The sequence below is a fragment of the Salvelinus sp. IW2-2015 genome, unplaced genomic scaffold (genome assembly GCF_002910315.2).
Source record: "Salvelinus sp. IW2-2015 unplaced genomic scaffold, ASM291031v2 Un_scaffold1451, whole genome shotgun sequence".
Taxonomy (NCBI): Eukaryota; Metazoa; Chordata; class Actinopteri; order Salmoniformes; family Salmonidae; genus Salvelinus; species Salvelinus sp. IW2-2015.
The window spans coordinates 146,552-159,437 of NW_019942916.1; the positions used below are offsets into that span (position 1 = coordinate 146,552).

Below are 12,886 nucleotides of genomic sequence, written 5' to 3' on the forward strand. Positions count from 1 at the left end.
ATCCATACAACGGGGCTACTCCTGGGGGTCTGAATGCACTTCTGTTTTTTTGTTTCCATCTGACAGTTACTTGTACTCAGTTAATTTGTTAATTGGTGTCCCAGGTCTACAGTAAATCAGTACCTAATTATATATCACAAGATATAAAGCCGGCAGAAGTAACTGGGTCAGATTATCCCCGTTACGGCAGGTACACAGTTTAGTACACATGTTGGTGACTCTTGGCCCTGTCCAGAATGACATACCTCAAGTAATCCTATAACACCCATTTTGAATATTGTGAATGARGTACAGTATTTTAGTTCATCCTGTTTAGGGTTGCGAAGGGTCGTAAACTTTCCGGTAAATTTGTGGTATTTTTCCGGGAGTTTTCCTTGAAGTTAAGCCCGGGATTTTGGGGAATTTTGCTTAAATTCATCAAAAAAATTAACTTAACTGTGAACCTTTTTTGTGGGATACGCATAAGGCAATTCTAGGTCTTGTGGCATATTTTGGTTAAACTATCCCCAATTCAATGGAATTGCAACCKTCTGCATGCWCYGTGCATTCTTCCATCACATGTACAGCWGATTRTCAAGATCTTGCACACTAATGAGATGTTATTGAGCCCACATTACTACACRGTCTGAGCCAAGGACTACATGCTTTCTGGTAAGTTTTGATTACAATTCTGGGTGGGGTGAATATATTTGATGACGTGTSATTTTTCGTTAATTAGTAAWTAGTAGCRTACAGCAAAGTGTGTTGAAATKATTTTTAACTTGTTGAWAATTTCTGCTAGTTAGTTTTTGCTACCATGTGGGGTTTAGCTTGCTTGAGCCTGCTAACTGAGGAGTGTTAATWCACCTGTTTCCATACATGTTTCATTTTAAAACATTTATCTTGCAAAGGAGTTTAATCTAACTGCTTAACTATTTATTCTGACATGAATTTGTTAAAGCTGTGTGTGTATATAATATATTACTCAATATACTATATATTTTTTTTTTTACTAATTTGTTCTTAATCCTTACAGGAAAATGCCACGGGACTATCTGATGTGTGGAGACATTTCACTGCAGCTAATGTAGAAGGAAAAGCTGGGACATTTGCAAAACTGTGCCAAATCATATGTGAAGAATGCAAGAAGATGCAGAATCATCTGGTCCATGTGAAAAGTTCCCTCAATGCTCACAACAAGCAACCCTCTGACAAAAGTCCTCTACATTCTTTTCGAGGCGAAAATAGCATCCTGTCTGGTGCAGAGATCAACAAGGCCTATGCTCATCACTACCATGTCTCTCCATCCTTGCCTGGATGAGGGCAAGGTTCTTGGCAGTCTGGCGAAGTACACTTCCAAGCAAGGTCTTTGGGGTGGAGATGGCAATATGCGAGTCGTGCCAACATATTCTCATCAGCTCCTGGTGGAAGGACTTTGTGGACTGAGGGCTCTATCCCCTGTTTCCTCCAAATCCACCACACATCAGCTGCCTCAGAGTGCAACTGGTCCTTGTTGGGAACACACACACCCAAAGCGCAACAGGCATGAACCAGGTAAGGTGACCAATTCGGTGCCATCTGGCAAATTTTGACTTTTTGAGCCTTACAAACGACCCATCCTCAACAAGGTTGAAATCGACCATGAAAGATGAGCCTCAGTCTGATGTTCAAGAGGTGACTTTTGAGGAGTCCCAGGAGAAACATGGAGCCTAGAGAAACAAGTCAAGCTTTGCTTTCCTAGACTATCATTTACAGATGTAGCATCGTGGCCAAAAGGAGAATACACATATTATTTCCCAACAGTTTGCTGCTTCCCAGTGTTTAGATATTTTTTGTCAGATGTATATGGAATACTGAAGTAATAATTACAAGCAGTTCATAAGTGTCAAATGCTTTATCTGAAATTACATGATATTTGATGCATTAAGTCAATATTTGCAGTGTTAGACCCTTCTTTCAAGATGTCTGCAATCCGGCCCTGCATGCTATCAATTAACTTCTGGCCACATCCTGACAGATTTGGCAGCCCATTCTTGCATAATTCCAATGCTTGGAGTTTGTCCAGATTTGTGGTTTTGTTCTCCACCGCTCCGAGAGTTGACCACTTCTCAATGGGATGTAAGGTCTGGAGTTTCCTGGCCATGACCCAAAATATCGATGTTTTGTTCCCCTACCACTTAGTTATCCTTGACGTCATGCAAGGTGCTCCATCATGCTGGGGAAAAAAGCATTGTTCGCACCACAATGTCCTGGATGGTGGGTTGAATTCTCTCGGATGATGTTCCCGTACCATTCTTTACTTTGGCATGAACACCGCTTGATGTAGCTTGTCTTCCCGAACAAGCTTTTTTACACGGACCCCAAAAAGTCGGAAAGGCGTTCATCAGAGAAAATGACTTTACCCCCCGTCCTCAAGCAGTCCCAACCCGTACTTTTTTGCCAAATACAAGTCTGTCCCTATTTTTCCTTGAGAAGAATGGGTTCTTGGGCTGCCTTCTTGAAACACCCAGGCCACCTCCCAAATTTCTTCGCCTCCACTTCGGTGCAATGCACTCACACCTGCCTGCTGCTATTCCTTGAGCAAGCTCCTTGTACTGGTGGGCCCCGATCCGCAGCTCAATCAACTTTAGGAGACGTCTTGCGCCTTAACTGGACTTTTTCTTTGCGCCCTGAAAGCTTTCTTCTTCACAACAATGAAACCCTCCCCTATGAATTTTCTTGAGATCTGATAGAATGGGTTGATTTTAGGTCAATCTACTGGCCGCCAATATCCCTTATGCCTGTGAAACCCTATTTTGTGGCCAAGCCAGATGATGATTGCGCACGTGTTTCCTCTGAAGTAACCATGGACAGAGGGACCAAGGAAAAAGGCACAATTTTGATTTCCAACACCACCCTCCTTTGGAAGCCTTCACAGTCTGTTATTTGAACTCCAATCAGCGTACAGAGTTGATCTCCAGGCCTGTGTCCTCAGTCAACACTCACACCTGGTTAACATGAGAATCACTGACATTTGTCAGCTGGTCCTTTGTTGGCAGGGCTGAAATGCAGTTGAAATGATTTTTCTGGGGGATTCTGTAATTTGCATGAAAAGGACTTTTTGCAATTAATTTCAATGAATCTGATCACTCTTCATAACATTCTGGAGTATATGCAAATTGCCATCATACAAACTGAGGCAGCAGACTTTGTGGAAATTAATATTTGTTTAATTCTCAAAACTTTTGGCCACGACTATGTTGAAAACGTTTTGGGGAGATGCGATGGATCATTCAATATTCCCTTTTGTTCAGTGAAATCATCCCATGTGAAGAGTCKACTCATTTAATTAGTTCAAWTCGTAACTAAATTATATATATATTTTTTCTATTGGAATGATATAATCATTTGCAATTGTCTACTTATTATAAGGTAAAAGGTTTATGTTTCTGTCTCCATATGATAAATATATCCAATSCKKKAAAAWATCTAAATTTTAAATGGTATTAATATTAATTTGCATATATTCCTGTTAATTACCACGGAAAGMTTCCACCTCCAGAATGTTCCCCAAAATGTGCAACCCTAGTCCTGTTATAGAAAAGATGAAGATCGTTGTGGTTGAACCCCAACAGCCGACCCACACTATGCCATCACACATGGCAGACGTCCTATGTTATGTAATGCCTATCTGCTGTGCTGCTATATTTATAACAGCAGGAGAACGATGAGGTTCTCAGCACAGGTTAACTGAAGCGTGACATTATGGATGGTGGAAATGCCCTGCCAATTAAGGCATTATCAGAGCTTATGGCAGTTTCTGCTAAAGAACAACGGTCTCTGCACCCAGAACAACACAGCCTAGTCTCTGCACCCAGAACAACACAGCCTAGTCTCTGCACCCAGAACGACACAGCCTAGTCTCTGCACCCAGAACGACACAGCTCATCTCTGCACCCATAGAACAGCACAGCTAGTTCTGCACCAGCAGACACATGTAGCTAGTCTCTGGCCCAGAACGACAGCCTGAGTCTACTTGCACACGCTGCAACACTCAGGCTAGTTCGTACCTCACATGGCCCAGAGACGACAAACAAAATAAGTAATGGCTTGGGGTAACTCTCTTGACCAGGAATCAGAGCGACCAGTAGCTCGATTCTGCAGAACCGTCAGCAAAGCTGGTGTACTTCTGCACAGCGATACACACGAGGATAGAGGTTGATCAAGGTCGAGGTCCTCACCAGCGACCATGAAGAACAAAGCTAGTGTATGCAAACTTAGATCGGGCAAAACCCACCACCCGGCTAGTGCTGACGAACAAAGGAGGCCAGCTAGTTTACTGCACTCCTGCGCCCAACCCAGATCAAAAAATTCGTAACTGGGCAGGGACGATTCCTACCATCCTACTACGCCCATCCACCGATCCAGAAAACGCAGCTTTCCTTAAAAATAATTTGCCTATTTTCATTAAAACACCTCGGTTATTTCCCACACCTCCGCGACGCACTCCTATGCTATGTCGCAATACTACGAGTGCTTACTCTACTCGTCGGCATTAACGCGCCACGCCCCTCCTAGGCCCTGGCTGTCCACACCTGCCGTCGACAATGTCTTGGATGGAAAGGGCAACAGTCCTGTATCAACATGTCAGTGTACAACGCCGAGGCACTCATCTCGAGGGAAGAGTTTGTGTCATCCATAGGAAGCATGGCTATGTTTACTGAAAGGGATGTGGCACCGAATGAAATAATACTGCATAAAGCGTGCGGAGACAATATTAAAGGAAAATACATACGACGATGTTATGTAAGAATACGATCATATATAATGATATTTTGTTCTTATTTTATGTAGTTCACTGTGCTCACTCATATAGAACTGTCTCCAGGCAGCCAGCCCATCCTCATAGCTAGACTGTCCTCAGGCAGCCAGCCAATCACTCATACTAGAAACTGTCTCAGGCAGCCGGCGACATCACTCATATAGACTGTCCTCCAGGGCCGGCATAACGTCAATACTAGACGGTCCTCCGGGAGCCCATCACTCATACTTTAGAATCTGCTCTTCAGGCAGCCGGGACCCATCAATCTACAGAGTGTCATCAGGGCTAGAGCACATCACTGATAGTAAGCTGTCTCAGCAGCAGCCATACATACTACTAGACATGTCTACCAGCAAGCCTGCATCATCCATACTAAGATCTGTCTGCAGGCAGCTGGCCCATCCTCATACGACTGTTCCTCCAGGCAGACGCGGCCCATCATACATATATAGCTGTTCAGGAGGGCTCAGCCATTCATCATACTAGACTGTCTCGCAGGCAGCCAGCCCACTCACATCCATACTAGACTGTTCCCTCGCGGCAGCCAGCACATCACTCATACTACGATCTGTCTCAAGAGCCTGCCCATCGACTCCATACTAGATGTCTCCAGGAGCCGGCCCAATTCACTCATTATAGACATGTCTCCCAGCAGCACCCTCACTCATAATAAGACTGGTCCTCCAGGGCAGCCGCCATCTCATACTAGACTGTCCTCACAGGCAGCCGCCCATCACTCATACTAGACTTCCCCAGGCAGCCGGCCCATCACTCGATTACTAGACTGTCCTCTAGGCAGCCAGCCATCCACTCATACTAGACTGTCCTCCAGGCCAGCCGCCCATCACTCTACTAGACTGTCCCCAGGCAGCCGGCCCATCACTCATACTAGACTGTCCTCAGGCAGCCGGCTATCACTCATACTAGACTGTCCTCCAGGCAGCCGGCCCATCACTCATACTAGACTGTCTCCAGCAGCCGGAGCCCATCACTCATACTAGACTGTCCTCCAGGCAGCCGCCATACTCATATAGACTGTCTCAAGGCGCGGTGCCCATCATCATACTAGACTGTCCTCCAGCAGCCGGCCATCACTCATACTAGATCTGTCCTCCAGGCAGCGGCCATCACTCATACTAGACTGTCCTCCAGCTAGCCCGGCCCATCACACTCATAACGTAAGAGCTGTCCTCCAGGCAGCCGGCCATCACTATACTAGATGTCTCAGCAGCTCCCATCCATACTAGACTGTCTCAGCAGCCGCTCCATATCATACTAGATGCCTCCAGCGGCAGCCGCCATCACTCATACTAGACTGTCCTCCAGGCAGCCGCCCATCACCTCATACTAGACTGTCCTCCAGGCAGCCAGCCCATCACTCATACTAGACTGTCTCAGGCAGCCCAGCCCTCACTCATACTAGACTGTTCCAGGCAGCCAGCCCTCACTCACCTAGACGTCCTCCAGGCAGCCAGCCATCACTCATACTAGACTGTCTCCAGGCAGCAGCCCATCATCATACTACACTGTCCTCCAGGCAGCCAGCCATCACTCATACAGACTGCTCCCAGGCAGCCAGGCCATTACTCAATACTAGACTGTCCTCCAGGCAGCCGCCATCACTCATACTAGACTGTCCTCCAGGCAGCCGGATCACTCATACTAGACTGTCCTCAGCCAGCCCATCACTCATACTAGACTGTCCTCAGCGGACGCCTGACGCCCATCACTCATTACTAGACTGTCTCCAGGCAGCCGGCCCATCACTCAATACTAGACTGTCCTCCAGGCAGCGCCCATCACTCATACTAGACTGTCCTCAGGCAGCCGGCCCCATCACTCATACTAGACTGTCCTCCTAGGCAGCCGGCCCATCATCATACTAGACTGTCCTCCAGGCACCGGCCATCATCATCACTAGACTGTCCTCCAGCTAGCCCGGCCATCTCATACAAACTGTCTCTCAGGCAGCCGGCATAGCTCATACTCAGCTTGTCCTCCAGGCAGCCGGCCCATCACTCATAATGAGCTGCTCTCCAGGCAGCCGGCCCATCACTCAATACTAGACTGTCCTCCACGCAGGCGGCCATACTCATACTAGACTGTCTCCAGGGCAGCTGCCCATCACTCATACTAGACTGTCCTCCAGCGCAGCGGCCATCACTTCATACTAGACTGTCCTCCAGGCAGCGCCCATCACTCATACTAGACTGTCTCCAGGCAGCCGGCCCATCATCAGTACTAGACTGTCCTCCAGGCAGCCGCCCATCACTCATACTAGACTGTCCTCCGCAGCGGCCCAGTCCACTCTATAGACGTTTCAGGCAGCGCCCATCACTCATACACTCTCACAGGCAGCCTGCACCATCAGACTGTCTCCAGGCAGCGGCCCATCACTCATACTAGACGTCCCAGGCAGCCGGCCATCACTCATACTAGACTGTCCTCCAGGCAGCCGGCAGCATCACTCATACTAGACTGTCCTCCAGGCAAGCCAGCCCATCACTCATACTAGACTGTCCTCCAGGCAGCCAGCCCTCACTCAATAGACTGTCTCCAGGCAGCCGCCCATTCACTCATACTAGACTGTCCTCCAGGCAGCCGCCCATCACTCATACTAGAGCTGTCCTCCAGGCAGCGCCCTCACTATACTAGATGTCCTCCAGGCAGCCGCCCATCACTCATACTAGACTGTCCTCCAGGCAGCCACTGCCGCCCTCACTCATACTAGACTGTCCTCCAGGCAGCCGGCCATCACTCATACTAGACTGGTTCCAGCAGAGCCGGCCATCACTCATACTAGAGTCAGCTCGTCCTCAGGCAGCCGCGCCATCACTCATACTAGACTGTCCTCCAGGCAGCCGGCCCATCACTCGATTACTAAGGACTGTCCTCAGAGTCCGGCCCATCACTCATACTAGCACCTGTCCTCTCAGGCAGGCCGGCCATCACTCATACTAGACTGTCCTTCCAGGCAGCGCCCAATCACTCTACTAGACTGTCTCCAGGCAGCCGGCATCCACTCATACTAGAAACTGTCCTCCAGGCAGCCGGCCCATCACTCATATAGGCTGCTCCAGGCAGCCGGCCCATCACTCATACTAGACTGTCCTCCAGGCAGCCGGCCATCACTCATACTAGAACCTGCCTCAGGCAGCCGGCCCATCATCATACTAGACTGTCCTCAGGCAGCCGGCCATCACTCATACTTAGATACTGTCCTCCAGGCAGCCGGCCCATTCACTCATACTAGACTGTCCTCAGGCAGCCCGGCATCACTCATACTACTGTCCTCAGGCAGCCGGGCCCAGGTCACTCATAACTAGACTGTCCTCCAGGCAGCGGCCCATCACTCATACTAGAACTGTCCCTCAGGCAGCGCCGGCATCACTCATACTAGACTGTCCTCCAGGCAGCCGGCCATCACTCATACTAGACTGTCCTCGCAGCGCCGGCCCATCACTCATACTAGACTGTCTCCAGGAGCCGCCCTCCTCAGGGGGACAGGTCTCGCAGCAACCTGAAACAGAGGCTCTGTTCTAAAAACAGTGCTTTCAGGAAGTATTCATGCCCCTTGTCTTATTCCATGTTTTGTTGTTACAGCCCGCGTTCAGAATTGATTACATCCATCATTTTTTTTTCTCTCTCTCACCTATCTCTACACACAATAACCCATAATGACAAAAGTGAAGCATGTTTTTAGAAATTGTAGCAAATGTATTAAATTAAATACAGAAATATCATTTGCATAAGTATTCACACCCCTGAGTCAATACTTTGTAGAAGCACCTTTGGTGGCGATTATAGCTTTGAGTCGTCTTGGGTATGTCTGTCAGCTATGAGTCGTCTTGATTTGGGGATTTTCTCAAGCTCGGTTAAATTACATGTGGCGCAGGGGTGAACAGAATCTTCAGTCTTTCCACAGATTTCAATGGATTCAAGTCTGGGCTTTGGTTCGGCCACTCAAGGACTTTCACATTCTTGTTCTGAAGCCATTCCAACGTTGCTTTGGGTCATTGTCCTGTTGGAACGTAAAATCTTCGCCTGAGTCTGTTTGCACTCGAAGCAAGTTATCAAGGATTGCCTGTATTTGGTTCCATTCATTGTTCCTCTATCTTTACCAGTGTCCCAGTCCCCCCCCCATAGCATGATGCTGCCACCACCATGCTTCACGGTAGGGATAGTGTTAGATGGGTACGAGCTGTCCCTGGTTTCTCCAGCCATGGCGATTTGCATTCAGGCAAGTTCCATTTTATTTCTCATTAGACTATAATCTTTATGCTCGAAGTCTCTCACATGCCTAATTGCAAACTACAAGCGTGCTGTCATGTACCATTTTCCTCAGGGATGGCTTCCGTCTGTCCATAAAGCCCAGATGGGTGAAGTGCTGTAGAGACTGTTGTCCTCCTGGAAGGTTCTCCCATCTCAGCCAAGGTACTCTGTAGTTCTGTCAGTGGCATTGGGTTCTTGGTCACCTCCCTGACAAGGTCCTTCTTGCCCGGTTGCTCAGTTTGGTCTGACCAGCCAGCTCTAGACAGAGTCTTGGTAGTTCCGTATTTTTTTATATTACCCAATGATGGAGACCACTGTGCTTTTGGAAACTTACAACGCTATAGACTTTTTTTTTTTTTTTTTTTTTTTTTTACTCTTTCCCCAGATATATGCCTCATCAACATTCTATTATTTTTATTAACCTTTATTTAACTAGGCAAGTCGGTTAAGAACTAATTCTTATTTACAATGGTTGCCTTGTTCAGGGGCAGAACGACAGATTTTTACCTTGCTAGATCGAATCCCCGAGCTGACAACTTTTCTGTTACTTGCCCAATGTTAACCACAAGGCTACCTGCCCACTATCATACTCGGCGATCTACGGACAATTCCTTGGATTCCATGGTATAGTTTTGCTCTGACATGCACTGTTAACATTAGGCCTTTTTATATAGACAGGTGTGTTGCTTTTTACATTACGTCCAAACAGTTGAATTGGCCACAGGTGGAGTCCAATCAAGTTGTAGCGCGTCGAGGGATGATCAAAAGGAAATTGGATGCACTGCAGCTCAAATGGAGTGGCATAGCAAAGGGTGTGAATACTTATGTAAATACCACTTCTGTATTTTATTTTCAGTACATTTGCAAAATTGTCTAAACATGTTTTCAATTTGTCATTATGGAGTATTGTGTGTGTAGGTAGGTGGGGAAAGTATTTTTAATACATTTTGAATTCAGGCTGTAACACAACATTTTTTGGAATAAGTCAAGGGGTGTGAATACTTTCTGAAGGCACTATGTTCTGTTATTGTTGTTTTACCGTCATAACATTCATGTGTGTCTTCCAGGCATCCTGCCCACCCTAGGGGGACAGCAGCCCAGCAGCAGCCCCAGCCAGAGGCCTCTCCCCAGGAGCCAGATGAGCCTGAGGAGATCCTAGGCTCTGATGACGAGGAGCAGGAAGACCCCAACGACTACTGCAAAGGTGAATTGTCCTTATATACACTCGATGTCCTAGAGATCTTCCAGGAAGTACCCGAGACTCCACTCGGTTGCCACGGAACTCGGATCTGGGTGAAAATAAGTGAAATACCGACAGTATCCAAAATTATATTTGAAGAGTTCCAGAATTTAAATGCAAATTTCACACATTTACATTTTAATGAAATAAAAGCTTAAATTAAAGATCCCAGAAATGTTCCATACGCACAAAAAGCMTAATWTTCTTGTGTAGATATTTGTTTACATCCCTGTTAGTGAACATTTCTCCTTTGCCAAGATAATCCACCCAGCTGACAGGTGTGGCATATCAAGAAGCTGATTAAACAGCATGATCAATACACAGGTGCACCTTGTGCTGGGGACAATAAAAGGCCACTCTAAAATGTGTAGTTTTGTCACATGACACAATGCCACAGATGTCTCAGGTTTTGAGGGAGCGTGCAATTGGCATGCTGACTGCAGGAATGTCCACCAGATGTTGATTTCTCTACCATAAGCCGCCTTAAACMTCGTTTTAGAGAATTTGGCAGTACGTCCAACCGGCCTCACAARGGACAGCTGATGAAACTGAGGAGTATTTCTGTCTGTAATAAAGCTCTTTTTGTAGGGAAAAGCATTCTGATTGGCTGGATCTGGCTCCTTAGTGGGTGGGCATATTGCCACCCATGGCTGCACCCCTGCCCAGTCATGTGAAATCCATAGATTAGGGCCTAATTCGTTTATTTAAATTGACTGATTTCCTTACATGTACTGTAACTCAGTAAAATTGTTGAAATTGTTGCATGTTAATATTTTAGTTCAGTGTGTGTATATATATATATATATATATATATTTCACATTATTAGTCCTAATAACAAAATAATGAATGTTGAACTTTTCTTCTGTCATCAATCTCCCTCTGCTGCGTGTCTAGGTGGCTACCACTATGTAAAGATAGGAGACCTGTTCAATGGGAGGTACCATGTGATCAGGAAGCTGGGCTGGGGACACTTCTCCACTGTSTGGCTGGCCTGGGACATACAGTAAGAGCTTCTTCTCCTCTGTTTCTCTGTCAATTAACACACATGTAACGGTGGATGTTTTCTTTTGAGCACATTTTGAAATGGCACTGTATTGGCTCACAGCCAATATAGTATTGGACTATATAAGGAATAGTGTGCATTTGGGACAGAGAGAGACTGTCTTCTGTGTCAGCTTGACTGACTTGACAGTCTGTGTTGTAGGCTGAAGCGGTTTGTGGCTATGAAGGTTGTGAAGAGTGCAGAGCATTACACCGAGACAGCCCCAAGAGATAGCCCGTGGATGAGACAAACTGCTCAGATCTGTGAGTACTAACTTAACAGTCATTTATACCCCAGCGACATCAGCCTGATGTTTTCATCTGTAAATGCCCTCCTTTTGTTCTCCTTTTTATTTTTCCTTCAGGACACATCTGTTCTGATTTAAGTTTTTTTATTTTTTTCCTGGCTTTGCTTCGTAGGTGAAACACGGACCTGACGATCCCAAGAGGGAGATGGTGGTTCAGCTACTGGATGACTTCAAGAATCTCCGGCATCAACGGGGACTCATTGTGTGCATGGTGTTTGAGGTGCTGGGGCACCACCTACTGAAGTGGATCATCCAGTCCAGACTACCAGGGCCCTTCCTCTGCCCTGCGTCAAGAGCATCATACGCGCAGGTAGCTAGTACCAAGAGCATCACGCCATGGTAACTAAGTACCGAAGAGTGATGGGTAATTTAGTACCCTTGGCTACCCTAATCACAGAATGCCTACCAAATATTGCTAATTCACATTAATTTAAACACAATGTGTGATGAGAGACAGCTGTTTCTTCCCATAAGTGTTTGAAGTTTTACTTGCAATCTGTGATATGTGGTATGTTTTTATCTACCTTAATTGAATGCCCTGAAAAGTAAATCATCGTTGGAATAAGAGCGCCTGCTAAAATGACGTTGTTGGTAGGTTCCTTGTTCCCTAGTCAATTCCAATTTGCCTTATTGGTGCAATCAGACAATCATCTTTAAGTAAATCAAATCAAGACCTTTATTGATGCAATTGCAGACAGAAGTTGACAACGGGAACATAGCGTGCATGTTTCCCCAGTAAGTTCTGGCAAAAATAGGAAAGGGTCTCAAGTTGCTTTTAATATGCTGTTGCAGTCGAACCCCTAGTGATGTAACTGCTACTACGTCAACACCTGTCTACTCATGAGACCAATCCCATGCATATACAGTTATACAAGACTTGCAGGAGAGAACAATAGTTCCAGTGTTTTCTAATGGCTCCGCCAGTAATTGTCCACTCCCCCAAGTTGCTTATAGTGGTATGTCTGACTAGTCTCTTAATCTCTTTTCCCTCCCCTGCAGGGTTCTGTGTCTGTTAATCCTCTTTTAGCCTTGAGGCGCTTTCTCACAGAACACCCTGTTTGATGCAATAACTCACACATCCCAGACTGTTTCTGATAAGAAGCAGAGACTAGAAAAGAACTGTGGAACAATATTAAGCATAATCAATTATTATAATACCTCAAACATTTGGTGCAGCCCCTAATCGATGACCGCAAGTGCCCCCCCCCCCCCCCCCCCCCCCCCCCATCATCATGACTAAGAGT

The 12,886-nt window shown here is 46.4% G+C and overlaps 1 pseudogene; it reads left to right on the forward strand.

Annotated features, from left to right (window-relative positions):
• Positions 1 to 12,886, forward strand: part of LOC112070890 (SRSF protein kinase 1-like) — a 44,109-nt pseudogene that overhangs the window by 4,796 nt on the left and 26,427 nt on the right.